General features: G+C 37.1%; 1 long non-coding RNA gene across 1 annotated transcript in view; it reads left to right on the forward strand.

The window, feature by feature from the left end:
- LOC135407592 (uncharacterized) overlaps positions 1–10,183 on the forward strand; it is an 85,107-nt gene extending 74,924 nt beyond the window's left edge. Inside the window, exons 2-3 of the long non-coding RNA XR_010426943.1 lie at positions 6,374–6,432; positions 10,072–10,183. This is a non-coding gene — a long non-coding RNA (uncharacterized LOC135407592). The remainder of the gene's footprint in view (positions 1–6,373; positions 6,433–10,071) is intronic.
- Positions 10,184–15,925: the final 5,742 nt, after the last annotated feature.

Consider the following 15,925-nt stretch of genomic DNA (forward strand, 5'->3'; position numbering starts at 1 on the left):
CAAAGGACTTTCATCTGGGAGTGGTACCTCAATTTCTTACATTTTGTCTGCTTTGGACTGAAAAGCTTTGATTTAAATGATGCTATTTGACCTGTTCAATGTTAATTACCATGGCAGATGAGATCTAAAAAGCCCTCTGGCTTCAGGTGTTGTGAAGCGAAGATTATTCCATGCCTATGCACCATAGCTTGATATTCACTATGAGGTTTTCAACTGGCTGATAAGAGATGCCATCACCTCATGTTTTCTATTGTACCAAGACCCGTCAACAGATTCCAAAGAGGATCAAGACAGAATAATAACTACTGAATTTCACCTGAAAAAATAAATTTTTCACATTCTTAGCTCAAAACAGGACTCATAAGAATGCCTGTTTAATTAATTTCTAATACGGATGGAACTATATAATGTATGGTAACATAAAAAAAAATAAAGAATTCTCCAAGTTATATATTATGATGCTGCAGAATCACATCTGATTCTCATTTATGCTACTAGCTTCTTACATTTTTTCTGCAAAATTATAGAGCCACAGAAAGGTGGAAGTTTAATGAGCATCCTGTATAAGCTTTTCTTGCTTCACCAGTGCCAAATCCATCTCTTCTTGATGATATACAAGAAGGGAAGTTGCAACTCTTGCATCTATGACTTCTCTTATGCTTCAAGGTCAAATGTCAGCTTCTTGCCTTCTGGAGTGCCTGACTGTAGATGTTCCCAGATTTAATGCATGCAATCTATTCTAATTATCTTTTTAAAAAATTCAAAATATACTTCACTCATGAGGGAAAAAAAAAAAATCAAAAGAAACTCCCAAGCAAATGTTAAGCAGCATATTAACGAAGCAAAGCTAATTGCTTTGAAAGGAATAGTTATCTGGGCTCCAAGATTAGTTACATGTGCTCTGTTTAATAAAATGAAAACCTTGCATATTTGAAAGTCCTTTGTCTCATCCAGATAGTTCCAGTTTGTCTGCCATTCAGTGTCATGGAATATTGTCTAAAATCCCTTGGAAGGCAGTGAGTGTCTTTTCACAAAACACTGTGTTTGCATAGTTTAATACTCCTTTATTCCCTATCTAACAAATTAACTCTATGATAAGACCATTCCCTATTTCCAAATCCATTTATCCCTTCTCAATAATAAACATTAATAAGCAACTGGAAATTAATTTTAACAGTTTAGTCTGAAACAGTTCATTTATCTCAGATATAGTGTTTTTCCATTCTATGGAATATAGTTTAGTCACTTTTTGGAAGAAAAAGAAAAAAATCTCATTGCTTTGCCCGTGTTAAATAAATTCTACTAAACTTCTCTCTGAGAAATTAGCACCTCACATGTCATCGAGAAGAAATAATATGTGGGTTTTTTTAATGAGAACAGTATATTTTGCCACCCTTGTGAACAGTGACCAAGGACCATAGGACCTTATAAAAACCTCAGTTCATTTCACAGTCAGCAGGCTTTTATGGATTACCTGGAAATTATTCAGCATTGGGCAGATGTTATTCCATGACTGAACAGGACTTTTAAGGTAAGCACACATGAATTTTTAAATAAGAGCAAGGACTTCCTTTCGTCCATTCTCAAAAAATTTGTTAATCCTAAGCGTTATGGGGCAGAGAGCTACCAAGCTTTGAATGCAAAGGCCAAGATCAAGGTTTCCATCTTTGTATCATTTGCACACATGCTTATAGTTTGACAAATATATCTTCAGGAAAAAATTTTCACAAGGTCATACTGGCAGGCCTATTGCAGTTATTTTGTCTTTGTTTGTGGCATAATCTGTCTTCTAAAGTCATCTGTTAATTTTCACATTTCTGGCTACTTCATGGCCATAGTACATTATAAATGTCCTTGTTATCTGCTTCATTTCCTGTGACACTTTATAGATTCTGTGGCTTTGGTTTTGTACTAAAGGTTTTAATTTTGCTGTGGGGTATTGGGAAATATTTTATGGAGTATGTGGGGAATGTGTGACAGTGGCTCTGTGGACCCTTTTGACTGCTCTGTGGACCCTTTTGACAAGGGGCTGGACACAGCAGCTCAACTAGTCACTGCTAGTCTTACACTCTAGTGCTCATTCCTAGGAGTTCTTCTCAGTATGGTTTTTTCCTGGATCCCAGCATCTTCCCTGTCAGCAGCCCACTTTTCTGCCTGTAACTTGTCAATCCTGCCTGCTCACATACCTGCCCTCCCCTCCCAGTGGCCAGCAAAAAGCAAGGTTTATCAGGAGTGTAAGTTTCCAGCAGATTTCCCAACTGATGTTGCTATCTAAAGATCACTCCCCAAATGATATGTCTGATGATATAAAGAAGGAAACGTTGCAGGTTAACAAATCCCTAATGTATGCTTAGGGAAAAACAAGCTATTAAACTGAGCTGGTTTCCCAAGTGGACTAAAGATAGGATAATCCTGAAGGTTTTCTATGATTTGGAAATTAAATAACATATTTCTGAAGTAGAACTCCCCGTTATATATGATTATGATCTTTCCTATCAACAAACACAAAAAATTTTTATAAAGCTCCTCAGATTTCAGAATATGTGTATTATGTAAGCAAAGAGCTTACATAATAGACTTTAGAGCTGGATATCCAGATACAAACATGAGGTACAAATATTGTTCACTGCCACATAGTGCTAATTGAGTGTACCCTATATTGCATATTCAGCATAACCGAACTGTAGAGTAAATGTTGTGCATTCTGAATAATGAAGAAGAAGAAATGACTCATTCCCAGCTGGCAAAAGGTGATGGTGGAATTTAAGTTTCTTATTAATAAGCTGGTAGAGGTGGGAAATATATGGTGGCAATACACAGAGCAGGTGGCACAAGTGTTGAAATGATTCACTGGTGAAGAAAATTGCAAAGGGCTTTACAATACCATATAAAAAGTGGGCAGCAAGTAACGAATAAAATGCAAGACAAGCATGTATGGTGAAAAGAGTGTTTTAAATTGCTTGTGGCTTTTGTGTTGTTTAGTGCTTATGAAAATAAAATGTGGGCTTCATTGTGAGGCAACTCAGTGAAGTCACTCATTCAAAGTATACACTTGCATTCATAAAAGTAAACAAAACCTCTGTCTAGACTAAATTTGCTGCTGTGGCTGCTGTACCTCAGAGGCTGTCCAAGATCAATGAACTGTGCAACCATGGAACTGGCTAACCAAACTGAAGTATTATATCCTCTCCAGAAGGGCCTAAAGTAATGCTGTGTGTACAGAGTGCCCTTCTTGTGGCCAGGTGTCATAAACCATGTCAAGCTGTATTGCAATCCAGTTGCTAGTGCTGGTATTGGTGGGCTATTGTTGATTATTTTAACCTGTGTAAACTAAATGTGGGGAACAGATTTTCCTAAGCTAATTGCAATTTTTTTTTACCAAATGCTTGGCACAGGAGAGTTGCCCTTTAAGAGGCCAGGGGCTCAAAAAGGATTAGCATCTGGTCAATCTCTGTAGCTGTGTCCTAAAATATTCATGAGCAGGACTGAAAGTTCGTTTTCCACTCCAATAGTCAAAGAAAGATGACTGAAAGAAACAGCTTGATCAGAAAAGGGATTTTGCTTTTTAAGCTCATTGGTTGGGGAGGCAGGCTCTGGGAAGAGTACTGATGCCAAGGAGTGCATGGACAAGGTTCCCTACACTCACCTTTGCTTGGACAGAGGCTTAGGCCTATTAGGAGGAAGGAAAACCTTTTGTGTATCCAGTTCAGGTCTTATTTCACAAGTACAGCCCGTAAAAATATCTCAAAATGGAGCTGGGGTGAAAAAAAGCTGAAAAGGCTGACATTGCCTCTACAAATGCAAGTTCTGGGCAGCTGTAGTTGCAGCAGCCACAGGAAGTGCAGCTGATGCCAGAGCACATCACAGCCAATTTTTACTAGACCTCCTAAGGCACCTCTGTGACCAGGGGACCAAGATCCTGCCAAAGGTTCTGTGGTGCTTTATTCTCCAGTATGCTAATTCTGTTTCTAGCAAAAGTCACAGCAATGAAATTAAAATGGTGCAAGTGTTTGTGTTTGGGGTTTTTTTGGTTTTTGTTTTTTTTTTTCCTTCAGCTCCTCAAAATAGCCAAGCCAACTTCACTTAAACTCCCCAAAAAGGTTTATCCCTTCATAACCCTTCTGGATGCAGACTGTATATAGCTTGTGCTATCTGTGTTGTTTTACATTCTCTCTTGAAATAATTTTAATCATGTAAGCACAAAGTAGGTGTATAAATGGCAAAGAATTAATTCTTTGTGAGTTCTGCAATAGTTTTTTTCGGTAAAGCATATTGTATATAGAGCAGCTTCTTACCCAGTGCATTTGCAGTTATATTTTTAAATAATGAAATACATCACCCCAGAGAAAATTATCAGTACATTAGTTCAGAGCAAAACCAAATGCTTAATACATATAACAAAGAAATATGAACAAGAGAAATACATCATTGTATCACCAGTCTTTCCAACTGAACTCTTTCCAAAGTAAATCAAAAATCTTATTGAAATTGTTTCTAGTTATCATGATCTCACTGGGAAACGAAAGGATTTTCTTCAATAGCATGTTATAACTCAGTCATTATACCACAGTGAGGTAATTTGCTAAAACAGCTGCCTCTCATGAGCAAACCTTTCCATCTGGCAGAAGCCTAATAGACACAAACAAACTCATGTCAGTTTTTCTTACCAAAATATAAAATCAAAATAAGCTCCTTCTGCTCTGATGGGACCAGCCTTTGAACTGCAGGAACCAAGATTTGTTTCTTTTTTTGATGCCCTTCTCTTGCCCTCATACCCACAGACTTGGTCCTGGCTGCCGGAGTGTTGATATCATGCCAGCTTTGAGATGGATTACAGCATAACTGGGAATGTGTTTGCAATATAAACCTTCCACCAAGGAACCAGACAAAATTAAGAGTTGTTGGAATTGTTAGCTTTAGCGAGACGGCACTTGTGGATAGTTTGTTTTCATAGTAGTGGTTTTTTTCTTTCTTGAAAGACTTTTTTTTTAACGTGCTAAGGAAATTTCCAGGATTTCTTAGTAAAACAAGGTATTGATACTTGCAAAAAGTCTTAGCTATACAGACAACAAAATAAAAGACTGATTAATTTTCATGCTCTCAGGAGACCTGTATAGAGTTATAATCTCTAAAATTAATACTAAATGTAACCTGATTTTTTGTCAAGAGTCTTTCTCTAAACTATATAAAAATTGTGGGTTTCCATCACTGTTTAGACTCAGATAGAGTCTAAATTTTCCTTAGTGTTTTTTTTGGAGCCACACATTTTTTCTTCTGTAAGTCTTAGCAGCATGTGCATAATAAATGGGCATGTGTGTTTCATATGAGCATTTTAATTTGTCATTAGGAAAGTCTTTGCAATATATTGTCAAGACAGAATTCATAATCAAAAGAGCATTTCAGTTTGTTAGCTTTTCTTCTTAATGGAAAATGTTGTAAGCAAAGTTTAAAAACATGTTTATTAAAATTAGTGGTGGGATGAATTCCTCTGTGTAAATATTTTTTCAGCCAAGGGCCTGATGTATGTTTTGTGAAGTCAGTGGAACATCTCCCACTGGCTTCAACAGAAGTTACATCAAGCACCAAATAGGGAAAACTTGGATCCATGTATAGGTCTGGATCCAAGAATTACACTTGGGTCTCATTTCTGTAATAAGTGGTGCCAAAATGTTAATTCCAAAAAGTCTTAAACTATCAGGAAGTTGAACTTGGGATTCAGACGCATGTCTGCAAAATTTTCATTCTCTAAGAAGGAAATCTACACCTATAGAAGTGGTTTTTCCAGTGTACAGCATTATCAACGTGCTTCCCCCAATAGCAGCCTTGTGAATATAATATCCCTCAACACTACAGTGATGAAAACACAGGGACAATAAAGAAAAAAAAATCACAGAGGTACTTTGCAGAAGATCTGCCCTGCAATAACATGCTGTGCACCTCATTCTGTAGACTCCCTACAGAATCTGCAGTATTTGGCCACAGTCTCTGAACTCCGCCTTGCTGAGTACTCGGAATCTCAGAAATTTAATAAGTGACAATTAAAAATTCACAGTTCTGTCTAGAACTGTACCAATCCTCATAGTATAAAATCATATCAACACTTTGGGAGAAAGGATATTACAAACTTGTAATATCAACATATTTAATGTTCTCCTTGGCTGCTGGATGTAATGTAAATTTAAAGTACAATAGGGCAAGACTGTGATATTCAGCATTGTCCAAATGTATTGGTTGCCTCTTGTGTCTCTTTCACCCATATGCTGTGTATTACTGGTAATGGGAATATATAATTGAAAGCAAATTTCTCTGTCAGTGGTTTTAGCCTTGTGCCAGCTGTAGCTAATGAGAAGATTTCTTTTCTTTCTTTCAAAAGGAAAACCACTGTCAAATACGGGAAACAACAATAAGATCTAATAGTTATATAAAAGAAAGGTAAGAAAGAAGCTTCTGCCAATCAGTCTACTGCTGAGAGGGTTATGAAACATGTTTTGCAAAAAATAAACCCTTTTCTCTAAACACAAACACACCTAGAAAATACTATAAAGCAAATGCCATGTTTACTGACATTTTATGTGCTGAGATCTAACTAGGCACCTGTTCACTGAGTTGCTTTCATTTAATCTACTTAGGTCCCAGCTCCAGCTGTTAAATATTCATTTAACTGGATATTATTGTTATACCAAGTGTATTACTCTTTAGTAAACCACATTGAGAAAAGCTTAATTCAATTCATGTAGTTTAAAAAGAGCTTTTTTGTAGACAACAGACATGTGGGAATGAGACAGATTAGTATGTGGAAAAAATTACCTAGAACATAACCATTTTCTGAATATTAAAGTGCTTATTTTAACTAATAAAATTATTCATTAGAAATTAGTAACGAAATTAGTCTTATACAAAGGACAAATACTGGCATTGTGCTATATCCTCTGCTAATATTTAATGTTCTGATTTATATTAGCAGCAATAAACAGCAGTAGCCACACTGCATCTTAACTTTGCTTTAAACTCTTCAAATACAACTGTGATCAAGCTTAAAGGAACAAGTTTGCAACATGTTTCTTAAGTATTTCAACAGTAGCAATAATATAGCTCCTACATGCATGCCTGTATGTCATTTTTATGCATATGGGTTTGATTTCATATTTGTTACAGTAGATAGCCTGAAGCATCTAGATTTTTGTGCAAAGAAGGTTATCATTTACCCCAGATGCTGTTAAGCAAGAGAGAAAATACTCTGCTAGTCCAAATATTTTTAAAAAAATTTCCTGCTTTGAGAGGGATGTGCTGATTTCATTGACTTGAAAACAACTGTTATCCTGACCTTCTTTTCCCTAATGGTTGGAAAGACTGCTTTGATGAAACAAAATTTTGACAAAAATAATATGGTTGCAACTTAGCTCCTGCCTGACTAACATGATGGACCTTGTTCACTTTACCAAAACCAGGTTGTTGTTTATCAAACAGAGGTATGAAAATGAGAACTATTGTGGACATCAGCATTGCCTCCTTCATAGCCATAAACAGGGTACTTGCAGTTTGACTTGTTCTTCCTGACCCTTGAGGAGATGGCCATTATACTCTACAAGCAGTCACAACCAGGAATTGAGCCCTGAAGCCTCCACATCTACATGCTCAATTCCCATTAAGGTGGCTGGAAAAAGATAGTCTGCTCCTTTACCCAGGTCCAAGTACTTCAGCCCTTTTTCCAGGATAGTCTTGAGTGTGTGATTGGAATTTCTGACCTTTGTTTGATTTTAACATTGGTAGCAGTGAGGGGCCTTCTAGAAGCACAGAAAACCAGAAGGGTTTATTGATTCAGAAATAAATGCCAATTATTAATTTGCTGAGACACGTAAATTCACATATAATTATCCTACTCTTTTTCCTGATAATATTTACACCCATGATAGAGATTTCTGTAAAGTACATTATAGTTAATTGAAGAATATGCAAGATAAATCTGTGGGGAAAAGTTTATAATTCTCTCTTCAGTGGTCTGAAGTCATAACTAGACTTCATTTTGAATTTCCTTAGACTTTGTTACATATATCATTGTGTTAACTGTATTTAACTTTTTGTGACATTACCAATGGACGCAGCATTCCTGTTTTGAATTCAAATTTGCAATATCTCAAAGCTCAAGGAAGTTCGACTTTAGGAATTTTATTTTGGCTTCTTATGAATAACAAAACTTAGATCTGGCTTTAAGTTCTAACATACTTGGTAGTTAGGTATTCCTTTTGGTTCAGGTCATTTCCTCTTACGATATAGCTACAGAACTTGCATTTCCAGTGCTGTGCATACTTACAACTGTAAGTGTTTACTAGATATTATTCTGATCTGTAAGTGATTTTACAAAGGAGGGGACATATCACATCTATATTTTGTGTTTATACAACACAAATATTTGGCAGCTTATGTGAAGATGTGATTACCCTTCAAAATATTTTTACACAGGGTGTCCATTCAGCTTCTGAATGCCAAGCTTGAAGCATTCATGTAGAAGAAAATTCTCTAGAAGTGTGGTTGTAATGGTACATCTTCCATAGTGTTGTTCAACATGGCTTAGTGGAAGTGCGCATACCACAAAATTAGGAGGTGAAATGTATTCTCCAGAAAGTCCTCATTTCCAAATTTTTCAGTGAGCAGAGAACAAGACCTCACAGAAACCTCTTTTTCCTGCTTCCAGTAGCTCCAAGAGCACAGTGGCTGCCTGCTGCATCCCTCAGTTCTAAGAAGAGTGAAAGTCAGTTCATTGAGGATACACACATCTTGGAAAAATGTATAACATTTTTTAACTTGTGCCGAAAGATCAACTAGGCGATTTAGAGGTCAACAGCGAATATGCAGTAATTTAAAAAATATTAACAGCACTTTCAGCTGTGACTTGAAGACTGGAAACTACTTGTCACAGGGAGCAATTTTATTGGCTGTTAAAACATTTTTTAAAGGCAGAATAATATATAAGCCTTGTTCTGCTACACACTACCCTTAATCATATAATCACAGAATCATTTAAGTTGGAAAAGACCTCTAAGATTAGCAAGTCCAGCTGTTAAGCCAGCACTACCAAGTTTAGCGCTAAACCCTGTCTTTAAGGGCTACATCTACAGCAAATACTTCCAAGGATGGCACTGGAGAGTGTCCAAAGAAGGGCAATGAAGCTGGTGAAGGATCTAAAAAGAAAGTCTTATGAGGAGCAGCTAAGGGAACTGGGGGTGTTTAGCCAGAAGAAAAGGAGATTCAGGGGAGACTTTAAGACTTGCTACAACTGCTTGAAAGGATTTTGTAGAAAGGTGGGGGGTTGGTCTCTCCTCCCAAGTAATAAGTGATAGGACAAGAGGAAAATGCTTCAGGATGCACAAAGGGAGAATTAGATTGGATATTAGGAAAAATTTCTTCTCTGAAGGTGTTACCAAGCACTGGAACAGGCTGCAAAAGAAAGTGATTGAGTCACCATCCTTTAAAGGTCTTTTCCAATGTAAATGAATCTATGATTCTATCTTTCACAGGTCCTTCTCTGATCACAAAGAGTAAGTTCAGTGCTGTTCATTCCCTAGTTGGTTCACTCACCAGCTGTGTAGGGAAGCTATCTTCCACATGCCCCAGGAACCTCCTGGACTGTTTCGTCTCTGCTATATTGTATTTCCAGCAGCATCTGGTAAATTGAAGAAAATGAGAGCTACCTATGGTGAGACTTCTCGCAGCTGCTTATAGAATACTTCCATCTTTTCATCCTGGTTGGGGGGTCTATAACAGACTCTCGTCATGATATCTGCCTTGTTAATAGCCCACTTTCTTTCAAACAAATGCTGAAATATGAATTTCCTGAAGAGTAACTACTTAATTCTAAGAGCTCTAAAAAATTTTATATGCTCTAAATTCTAAGACTTTTAAAAATAATTTTTAATAAAAATGCGTGTTGTGCATTTCTTGGGAAAATCAGATTCTATAGGGTCATGCCGTGTTTTGCTTCTGCCTCAGAGTTGGCCAGTATTGTTATTATTTTATGATAAAACTGCACTTCCTGCTAAGTCTCACTGCTTAATAACGTTCTCCTTTTCACAGAACATACCAGCCCACAAGAAACCATACTGCAGCCAAATCTTAGACTTCTACTACTGACATCATTTAACATGCAGAAAAGGATTTGTTTGAAGTAAAAAGGTTGGAAAAAGTTGATCTTCTGGTCTGCCTTATTTTCCTTTTGCTGGACTGCTTCAACTCATTGGTTACTGAGACATAGCATGCTGTACTTTTGTTTACCTCTATACAATGCATACCAGGATAGGGACAGTGATTGAAAACTTCAGTCCTTAGCCCTATTGTAGAAGATAACGTTCAAATGTCAAAGTCTGTACAGTTTTATCCTTCAAGGGCTAACTTGGGAAAAGAATGAGAATAGCATAGTACGGTTTCTGTAAAAAACAGCAATTTTCCACACTGTCATGGGCTGCCAGTGAGTGTGGTGGGTAGGATAATTGTGTCGATGTGTCTGTAGGGACTTTCACAGTTGCCCATAACATGTTTCCCTCTATTGACCTGCTCTGGGTTTGAGCTGATGACCTGGAGGCTAGGGTGCCACAGCTGTATCGCCTGTCACCTGGGCCAGTAAGTGCATTAACAAAGTCCATCTCCACATCTTTGTACGTATAGTACCAGATTTTCTGTTGATTGCCTCTTACTTCCCCAAGAAATAATTTGATACAAGATAACAGCCTGGTATTTTAAGTTGCCAGTGAGTCTGGAAACAGTGGTCCTCCCTTGCCTGATGATGTCCTTTGCACTGTTCTTGAGTGGAGCAAATATGGTGGAAAGACAAAACCCTATGATAAGTAAATCTCCACAATGCCCTGCACTGATGCAGCAGCCACAAACTTAGAGCTTTCACAGTTCTGAAAAACGAAATGTTTTGACCTGCTGTTAGACTGGTTGAAGGCTTCTTCAAACAATTTCCAGTTTATAAGTATTGTGTTGCAAAAGCATTGATGCTATATCAGTGGTAGTGGGACCCATCGGAATAGAAGCACCCTACTTCAAGTATATTTTGAAAATAACATGCTCACCTAAAAGCTTATCTCTGGAAGAAAGTGGATTGTACAATAGCTTATCAGTCAGAGAAGTCCACAGGAGAAAAAGGGAGAAATAAAAATAATAAAACTCATCCCTGTGTAGAACTTTAGAAACATGGCACTAACAAAGACTTCCCGTTCCACACAGAATTAGTGCTGGCAGAGGCAGCTCACAGGGATGTGGGTGTACTCAGCTGTGCAGAGCTGATTATAGAAGATGAAAGAGACCGGCAATTTATTTCATCTCACACTGAAGCACTGCTGACAACTGAAAGTGAGGACAGAAGGATTCATTTGTTCAACTTCTGTTTTAGAAAGCAGGCTTCAAATGATACCACAGAGAAAGTTGAGGGAAATGCTGTGGTGTAATAAAGCGCCTATTTTTTATTTTGCTGACTCCAAGATTTATGTTTTCAGCTGTTGGGGTTTTTTTGGTGGGGGGAGAGTTGATATTTGAGAAGCCTGAAACACCACATTGCTGGTAAAAAATGTAGGTGGTATTGGCCCAACTTAACACATGTAATAATATGTTACATACACATGCTCGTATGCAAATTGGAAAGCAATACATATGTACACATCTTTATGTAGAACAAAAGTAGAAATATTTGACACCTTTATTTCTATTCTGTACTACTGTGCCCTCAGGAGTTTTATAATCCCTTCCAATACTGAGATGTTTCAAAGGGGATATTTAATTGAAGCATTAGCATTTATTCAGCAATCATAATAGTGAATAATTCCTGGCAAATTGGACAGCATATATTTTACACTTCCTGCATTTTTCATGCACTAGAGTTTCGGAGATAGATGGCAGGAACACTTAAGCAGGGGACAAGTGTACTGGCTAAGGAAAGGATAGGGTACAAAGATACAGACTCGAGATGCAAGTCAGACCCAGCTTACACCCTATTTCTCTGCCTGTGGCACTAAGAACAAGAAACAGTGGCCTTAAACCACTGGTGGAAAAAGTCACATTTCAAATGATAAGGACAGCGAGGCACGTGAAAAGAGAGCCTGTGAGCTCCCCCCACACACACACTTGAAGTCTTTAAGAACAAGTCAGTCTCACATCTGTCAAGGCTGACAATAGTATAACTGATCCCACCTTTAGGCAAGAAGAAAATTAAATGACATCTCAAGGCTCCCACAGTTCCCTCTGTATGTGTGTTATTTTCAAGGACCTCTATATTTTTAAATTGTGGTTAACCAGCCACGTTATTTTCCTTCAGTGTTAAAACATAGTTTACAAGTAAAAACAGCCCTAATATATAAGAGTCAGAAGAAAAGTCTGCTGAAACAGTTGTTACATTGAGATCTGGTTAAAATCTAACCATATATTCTCAATGTATCCTAACGAACAATGTGTATTTGCAGTGATGATAATTTGGATTTGGAGCATCCTCCTGAATAGCAAAAGATGCAGTCAGTGAGTCACAAAGTGTCCAGGAGCAGAAAGGTTAGAGCTTTCAAGGATGCTATGACCTACAAAATAAAAAATATGGTGCTAGTATCTAGAACGGCAGGTTGCCAGGCAAACAGCTATTACTCATTCAGTACTTTAACATACAAAAATCAGTTAAATGTAATAGTCCAAATATTCTCAGTTGTTGCTTTGTGAACCTTCTGTTCAGTACACATTGGTTGAGCATGAAAAACACAGATGGATATCTGATTAGGAAACTGGTCACTCACAAATGAAAAACAGCTCTGCTTTGCAAAGCAAGGAACATCAGACAAAACAGCAGTTTGGCTTAAGCAGGTGATCGCCTATATAAAGTAAGAAGCTTATGTGAATTGTAGTGCTTCCCATTTTCTGTTGTCATGCCATGTCCTTCCAAATCTGAGTACCTGGTTCTGTTTCAACTTTCCTCTGAAAACAATGCCCGAGGTAAATTAGTTCATTTTGTCTTTTCTCTGCTTTCTTAGTATAGAGGCCTGAACTCAGTAATGACAAAATGTGAAAGAGAGGAGAATTACACACCTATTAACAACTTGGTGGTTTTGGGAGCACACACATAGGGTTTCGTGGCAGCCTTCAGTAAACCATGCCTAATTCATCCCCCAGGTCACTCAAATGTGCTACAGTGTAATCAGTTTTACTCCTATTATTTTAATTATAATTCTTCTTACAAACTGAACAGCCTTTGCTAGTCCTGTGTTGTGGAGCACAAACACTGGGACAGAAGGTCTGATGCTGAGCAGCTGGGCTGCATGTGAGGAAGACATGATCCTTTTTGCATCAGCTGAGCATCTGGTACATACATTTAAATTCCTGTTTCAGCCCAAGCAAGTAGTAACTATCTCCATGTCTTCATATCCAAAGATGGAGGAATTTATACCACATATTCTGCTGGCTACTTCTAAAGTATTCTTTTATAAATAAATATTTTAGAAAACCACTTGAAGAAGAAGGAGCTTCAGCATGTGACTATTAAGAATAGAGACTATGAACCTGGATGGCAGTAAGTAGTAACTGCAGACAGCATCCATTCAATCGACATATTTTCTTTGGAGGTGGTCTGTTTGATTCACACTTTAGAAGATGACTGGTTTGCTACTGTTTGCCTTTTTAGCAATATATTATGAAGTATATATTACTTTAGAACAGTGACTAAATGGTAAAGTGTAATTTCCAGCTAAGAGAATAACCATTTTTAATGAACGCTGTTTCATGAAGAAGTGTGCTCATGATAGTTTATTTCAGAGTATGAATAATTTTATCAAGAAACAGTATACCAGTAATAACTGCATCTGAAGAATTACACTGGATTCTAACAAAATTATTTTTCCAATATAATTTTGGAAAACATTTTTTATAAATTCAAAATGAAACTGTACTTCATACATTTACAAGCTGTCTTCATTCAACAGGTATAAGGATCAAATTTTCTTTTGTGAAAACAGTAAAGTTCTGCTCAAACTTAGTGTAGGTAGTATCAATTAAGTTGCATCAGACAAGTATTTGTGTTTCAAAACAATAGTATCACTGGCATGGTGTGATGGTCTCTGTGACAGGGGACAGTGTCCTTCATCAGAAAAACATAAAACTAAATTGTCATAAAGCCATTTCTCTTTTATAGGTGATCATACCTCCTTCAGTTAGGGCCATACTTGAAGGACTGTACTGGGAATTTCTATTTTGAGGGTGAGCAAATGAACACAATAGCCCTGCAAGCCTTTTACCTACAGTGAGTCTGGGGAAAGTTCTTGAGTCTTTAATTTCTACTTGCAGCAACTAAATCTCGCTCTATCTGAAGGCGTGTCAGGGAAGCAGTAAGGAGTTTTGTCCTTGCCCTCACTCTAACTGCCAATTCTTACTAACATATTTGGAAGTTGTTGACCTATACAATAGAGAATAGAACAGTAGACTTCAAAATTCAGTATTCATATCAATACATAGCATATAGAATGAAGGATCATGCTTACTTTTATCTGTGGGTAAACTATGGGAAAAAATCCCTACAGTGACAACTGATTTCATCACTATTAAGTCAGTGTTATCATAGAAAGAAGAAAACAACCAAGATCATGAGTTGCAGGAAAGAACTACTGGAGAGGTGACCTCCCAGGATCTTGTTTGGAAGGGAGCAGGCACATATGCTGCTTTTGAAAAAGCTTGGATATGTAGGTAAGGGAAGAGAATTCAAAATCACACATAACACAGAGATGCCAAATAGTAAAATAGCAACTCCATTACCACTGAATCTTTTCAAAATCTCAGCATCCTGAGTCTGCTTCTGAAAGATGACAGTTTGAAAAGTCTGAATGAATTCTCTGTTGGAGATTCATTTAGAAAGCAAACTCCTTGTAATGTGGTTAGAAAATACACTAGCCTCTCAAAAGACAGGAAGCATTAAAAGGAGAAATGAATACTCTTTTTACTTTTTCCTTGCAGCATTAACCTTGAGAGGAAAAGGTACACTGAACAAATCATGGAAGGCTATTCATATACTAGGAATATTTCTCAGTATAAGAGTAAATGTGTTTATGCCATCACCAGACTTAATTGCTGATCAATCTAGTGTCTCTGATTTTTAACATAATATGATGCCTTTTCTTTCAACATTTATAACCCTTTAAATTATATACTAATCTAATGATTATAAACTAGAAATATAGAACCATAAGACGAGGATAATTTACCATACCTTTTTTCTCCCTATTTAAGAAATTAAATTCTTCTCTTCTGAAGGAATGTTCTGTAAAAAGCTATTGTTGAGGCCACTATCTGTCATATTATATCCATGCTGAGGCCTTAAAAATCTTGGACTGAAAATGTCCAAGGCTTTATTGAAGGCTCAGGCCTTCAATAAACGGTGACAAAGAAAAAAAAAAGTACAGTCATCCAAAACTTTATGGTTCAGTGTGTCACCATAAAACAATTAGGAAAAAATATTCTCAATCAATTCTAGAAAAGTATCTGGTCTGAGTTAAGCTGATGGTGGTTTGGATGTTTCAGCAAATGTCTGAATAGTGTCTGACAAACTTTTACCTTTCCAATGTGTTTTAATCCAGTTGCAAGAATGACCATTGTTATAGTGAAAAACAAAGCAGATGTGGTTATTCTTTTCATAATGTTGACATTATTGTTCTCTTTTTGACTCTAGAAATTAACAGAAAGCAATACATGGAGTCTTCCCATGCCTAGAAGGTATGAGGCTAGTTAGAAACGAAAATGTTTTACTTAAGGATTTGAGACTGTGATAGTTGTAGGGAAAAAGAGAAGTAGTGGTCAGTTAATATCCAAAGCTTTGTGGCACAGAAAGATCTGGGATCTTTTAAGTAGGAAATCACACACAAAATTTTAAAATGCAAAGGGGAAGGAGTCATTGTGGGATTAATTAGGC

The sequence above is a fragment of the Pseudopipra pipra genome, chromosome Z (genome assembly GCF_036250125.1).
Source record: "Pseudopipra pipra isolate bDixPip1 chromosome Z, bDixPip1.hap1, whole genome shotgun sequence".
NCBI classification, from domain to species: Eukaryota; Metazoa; Chordata; class Aves; order Passeriformes; family Pipridae; genus Pseudopipra; species Pseudopipra pipra.